Below are 6,000 nucleotides of genomic sequence, written 5' to 3' on the forward strand. Positions count from 1 at the left end.
GGGCTTCAGCCTGGTGATACCGGTCTGCTATAGCATGCTAAGGCTTAATTTCTCTTGGCTGAATGGCTCTCTGGAAGGTAAGGCCGTTCCTTCACTGACTTCATACTGGGTACCTCATTGCGGAAATTGATGTGAACTCCTAAAGAGCTCTTTCAGCTTTTGCTGTTAGGTGTTGGGTCCTCTGCTAGGTCCCCAAGATAGCTCAGGAGCTTTCTTAGCTCTTCAGAAAGCTGCCATTTCGCCCACATGAGTGGTCCAGAAGGGGCATCCAGCCAGAGGATGGCATTGACCCTTGCTACTCTGAGTAGACATGGAAAAAGAAACCCCAGCGTGTCATTCAGGCTGGGGACTCTCTGGCTGTGCTGGCCCTCCGGGGAACTTGGCAGCGGATGGCCTAGTGCAGATGTGACTATCACCATTTGCAGAGCTGCTTTCACAAATGGTGTAGTCATCTGTACTCTGCCAGTTTTCTACCAGGAAAGGGACCACGTGTACCAGTAGCATGCATCTCTAAAATGACAACAAAGAGCTCGTCCTCTGCAGAAAATGCCAGTGATGGAAATAACGGTTCCAATCTTGCTGAACTGACCATGGGAACATGACAAATGGGTTTGGTGCCTCCTCTTTGAGCCTCTTAAAGCAGCTTGTTTAGAGGCTGTGGAAGGCAGTGTACCATGAACACGGGAACACTTGGACCTGCACTGAGTTTGTGGCTGATGCAGATTTTCAGAAATGCTTTGATTTGGGGCCAGAGAGGTTAAGGTAGCACAAGAAATCTGCAGTGAAGCAAAAAATAGCTCTTCTCTCCTGGTCCGTACACCGGTGCTTTAACCCAAGGACTGCCTTTGCTGTGCACCACCACCTAATATCAGAAGAGAAGGAAATGGGAGTGAGAGGCATCGTTTTGTCTGTCCTGTCCTTTTGGTCTGCCCCATCTCACACGCCGTCTTTGTGCAGCGCTTTACGAGGACGGTCTCTGAGGTGGAGCCTGGTTCCTTCATGAAGGAGGTGGGGAGAGAAGGGTTTTGCTTTGTCCCTGAAGATCTGCATCCCGCTCCTTTTCTCTGCTCTCATCATTTCAGAGATCGCTGCAGCTGCTGCCTTTCTGTTGCTGGATGCCCCTTGCTTTCTGAGCAGACGATTCCACTGGCCAGAGCTATCGATCCAGGGCACTTGTTAGCAGCATCGAGCCTCGCAAAACATTTTTACAGGGAAATCATTAGACCGTGACTGCTCGTGGAAGTTACCCTCAGCTTCGTTTTATCTGAGCTCAGTTCCTCCGAGAATACCAAATACCAACGGGTGATTAACGACTGGTGAGAAACCTCGTCAGGTCTCAGCATCGCCCTTACAGCATCATACAGCGGGCGAAGCTGCAGGGAGCCTGTGATTAAAAAAGAAACCCACGCATCCAGTGGAGCAATGCTGGGTGATAAGCTGTCGTGCTCGCTACCTCTCACCCCTCGGTACATGCTGTTCCTTGGAAAGCCTGCTTCTGCTTGGATTCAGGGCACTGACACTCTTCCTCCGGCTCATTCCCTCTGCAAGGCAGGAGGAAGGATGCAATGCAGCTTGCACATGCCTATCCCAGCATGGTTTGGGCAGTGAATCTCCATCCTTTGCTCTTGTACAAGCCTCATGCCTATTTTATAATCACACGGACTTCACCAACCCGGCAGATATTTTGTGGTGGATCCATTAGCAGTGCTCTCTTTCCTTGTTTGTTTGCTCTGGGCTTTTTAGAAAAATGGGCCCCATTAGACAGGAATTTAGAAGCAGTGAGAAAAAGCCTACACCTTTGCCATAAAGAAAATTATTCTGCGGTAGTCATGCAGAGAGCAAGGGCAGGGACTGAGGAAATGAGCTCCTGGAACTAGCCCTGCCCATGGTGTGCGGGGAACTTGGCTGACTCTTCTCTGGGCTTCAGTTTCGTGGTCTGTGAAACGGGGCTAGTGGTGGCTCTCTCCTCTCCATAAAGATAAACCAAAGAAAGGAGATCTAGTGGAGCTAGTAATTAAAAACAAGATCATATTTTGATTCAAATAGAACGCATAATGCTTGTGTGCCTTGTCTCCCTCTGATCTGTGCTTCAAAAAGTTGAAGCAAATGACTTGATTTCTCATTTTCTTGGTGCTGTCTCACAAGGGCTTCAAGCACTCCACACAGGAGCCATGTTGTAAGGAATGACTTGTTTAACTTTTTGTAACTGAGTTAATCTTAAGTTGTATTTGCAAGAGTTGTAAATGTTGCTATAAAATGATCTTTTCTGATTATCTCCAGTAAGGAGGAAGATGCACGGTCTGGCCTTTATCTTTGCTGTGACACAACTGACAAAAAAACAGTCACTGTAGAGCAAGCCCATGTCTGCTGGGTTGTCTCACTTCCTTTGGTCAAAGTGGTGCTGGGGTGCTGGTTACCTCCATTTTAAACCCTTTTGGTGAATTCCTGGGCTTGGACTGTGGAGGTTGTGAGGTGCAGCACCGAGGCGCTTCCAAGCCAGGATCAGGCCCTCGTCACCGCCACGGAGCACCTCAGCAACAGGAGCCAGGGCTTACTTCTAGCTGTGGCAGCCTGCGTGCAGGAAGGGGAGCAGCAATGCTGCAAAATAGCTGAAAATTCGTTTTTTAAAAAAAAAAAAATAAAAGTAGCAGAAGGCCAAAGCTCACCAGATAACTGACCAGAGCGAGCACTGGCAAGCTGCGCGGTGAGGTTGCTCTGCCCAGCAGAGAAGCTGCGTAGGTGAGGGCAGATCTCCACGTGTCACCTCAGCCACCATCAGTCCCTGCGGGATAAGCAGTGCCTGAAATTCAAACGCTGACCCCAAGTGAAGGGTTGTTATCTGTGTTACCTTGAGGGTGAATTTGGTATGGCCCTAAGGAGTATGGACATTCCTAGTAGAGTCACTTCTCCCTGGCCAGCCTGGCACACCAACCATGTAAGGTTATCTCATCCCTTTCTTCCCTACTCCCATTTCTTTTTCATATTTTCACCTATTTACCAGATTTTCAGTCCCTCCCATTGCATACAACTTAGCAGCCTGTGCACACTGGAGTGTTCAGGATGGGCTTTAGCAGGCATCTGAGTGACGGAATAAACCTCCTCCTCCTGGCTTGACTCCAAAAGGCTGAATTCCCTCCTCCCTCAGCATTTCCTGCTCCATTCCCCCATCCACCTGCTGTAAGGTCCCTCCAGGAGAAGTGCCTGTCACCCACCAAAGCTCGCCAGCTCCCCCGACGAGCAGGGGGCCCCGCCACTGAGCCAGCTTGAGGAAGAAGACACCTGCTGTGGGAATCCAGGCTTTTGCCAGCACAGCGCTCCCAGATATTGGCAAAACCTGCTGGAAATCTCTCTCTGTGCTCCTCATTCGCCCCCGGTACAGCAGTAGGTCTGCAGGCACGTCTGTGAGCGAACCCGAGGAAGTTCCTGCCGTTGTTGCCTGTCTAAAAGCACCGGGGTTGCCAGCTGTGCCGCAGGTGCGGCTGTGTGAGCAGGGCTTTCCTTCCCCAGCCTCGGGTTCGCTCACAATTGCTCACATTCAGCGAAAGGTATAGGAAGTTGCTTTAGCACTTCACGTTGCAAATGAGTCATGCAAATCGCGGCAGCTGGAGTTAAAGCAGGTAATCCCAGTGCACGGTGGGCAACATTGCTGCCGACAAGCAGGAGCCACGATATGGTTCCTGCTGGGGAAGGAGCACGTGGCTCGCTGGCCTGGATTTTAGCCAAAGGGAGGGTTAGGAAACTCTTGTTTGCTCCTGGGCTTTGCACCAGTGCTTAGGGACAGCTGGAGCAGTTTGCAGGGGCACAGCCCACGGAGCTGCTCTGCCATGGACCAGGGGCTGAAAGGAGCAGGGCTGTGGATGGTGCACGCTGTTCTGCTCTCCAAGTGCAAAACTCGTGTGGAACCGAAGTGTTTTTGCACATGCCACTGGCATCTTTCCAGAGCAACAGCACATACGGTTCTCAACAACACCAAAGGCTCAAAGGCACTTTAAATGACTCGAGCAGGGCTTACGGCAATGCTCCGTGTCCCTGAAGCTGGATTTCAGGATAGGTCCAAACAGATCTCTGGTGGTTCCATCCCAAAAGGTTGTAGCTTCTTTCTGTGAAAAGAGTGGCCACGTGCTCTCAAAGTGGATGCTTTCACTAGCAATACTGGCTGCTAGCTTCCCTGCAAGTTCGTCTGGAGGCTTTCTGAGGTCCCATGGAAAAGGCAGGGATGCTTCCAGCAGAGCTCCTGCTGGCCTGCAGAGTTCCTGCTGGCCTGCAGATCTCTCTGCCTGCAGCTGAGAGCAGGATCCGGACCTTTATTTAACAGCTCTGCACAACAGCTTTAGTTTTGCTTCTATGAAGCCATGTTTTACATTGTTTTATTGTGCTTTCTTCCATGTGCTTCATTAGTAACTAAAAGTAGTCTGATGTTTGCAGGAGGAAATTTATGTACAGATTGGAGGAAGCATGTGCACATAGATCATCCATGCATATGGATGGAATATCATTTTGAAGGTTGGCTAAACTTTTAAAATGCTCGAACTGTAGCAAAGAGAGATACTTTTCATCACCCTTCTTTCCTGCCAACAGGGGATGGGAAAACATTGTTTTTTTTCGGGGAGCCTGTCATTACTGAAGTCGAGGCAAGCGATGTACACATGATGTGTGCTAAGTACGGATAAGCTGAAACTTTAAATAGGCTTGGAGGAGGAGCAAAGCTCAGGTTTAAAGAGCCAACTGAATGGCTTAAGGCTGGCTCACTTACACCCAAGGTATTGCAACATCTGGTGCAACTCTGGTGCCTACGGCAGCATGTAAATGCTGCTTGCCTGTGTGCCTTTGGGCTTTGTCACTGCCTGTGCTGGTGCAAAGGTATCGCAAAGAGGGAGGGAAATGGAAATTCATGAAAATGCATGAAATCTGTTCCTGTAGGGCTTGCCTTCTCAGGAGAGTGGTGATGTTCAGGTTTCTCCTCTTTTATTTATTTATTTATTTATTTATTTATTTATTTTTTCTTACAGCTTTCCATCACTTTGCCTTGGACAGGTTTTGGATGCAGAAGATAAAGCACTTGTAGAGCATAATTTGTGCTATAACGTTCATATAGCCCCAGAGCTTGACCTTTTCCATTCTTTTTAGTCTCATTCTCACTGGTAGCTCATGTGCTTAAACAGTATGCACCTCCAAAGTTTTTCTTCATTTCCCCCAGAGGGCTAGGGGGGCTAATGTGGTGGGAGGACAAGTCATTTTACTATGAGACACTGTGAGGTTTGTGATGGAAGACAGCTCTGTGGGGCTGGCTGTTTGGGCTGCGAGCACGTAATGGCAGATTCCCATAAAACAAAAAAAAATAAAGAAATAAAAATAAAATGAAGAAAAATTAAAAAAAAAGAAAAATAAAAAAGAAAAAGAAAAAAAAGAAAAAGGAAAAAAAAGAAAAAGAAAAAGGAAAAAAAAGAAAAAAGAAAAAGAAATAAAAATAAAAATAAAATAAAATGGAATAAAATAAAATAAAATGGAATAAAATAAAATGAAATAAAACATTTTTATTCTATTAAATAAAATATTCTATTAAATATTTTCATTCTATTAAAATAATTGCCCCCCCCGGCCGCCGGGGTCCCGGTCCCCGTCCCGCGGGGGCGTGTCCGGGCGTGCCGGGGCGTGGCCTGGCGGCGGCTCCCTGCGCTCCGATTGGCGGGCGGCGGCGGGGGCGTGTCCCGGGGGGGCGTGCCGCGGCCGGGAGTTTCCCACAATGCCCCGCTGCGGTGCGGCCGCCGATGGATGCTGCGCGCCCGCGCTGCCATTTGCAGCCGCCGCGGCTCGCAGCGCGCCCCGGGGCCCCGGCAGCGGCGGCGCCCCCCCGGCCCCCGCCGCGCCCCAGCGCCTGCAGCCGCCGCCCGCCGCCCCCCGGCCGCCCCCCCCTCCCGCTCCTCCTCCTCCTCCTCCTCCTCCTCCCCCCCCCCCCCCTCCTCCTCCTCCTCCTCCTCGTCCTTCGCGGCCCCCCGCCGC

Source organism: Anser anser, assembly GCF_964211835.1.
Source record: "Anser anser genome assembly, chromosome: 1".
NCBI lineage: Eukaryota > Metazoa > Chordata > Aves > Anseriformes > Anatidae > Anser > Anser anser.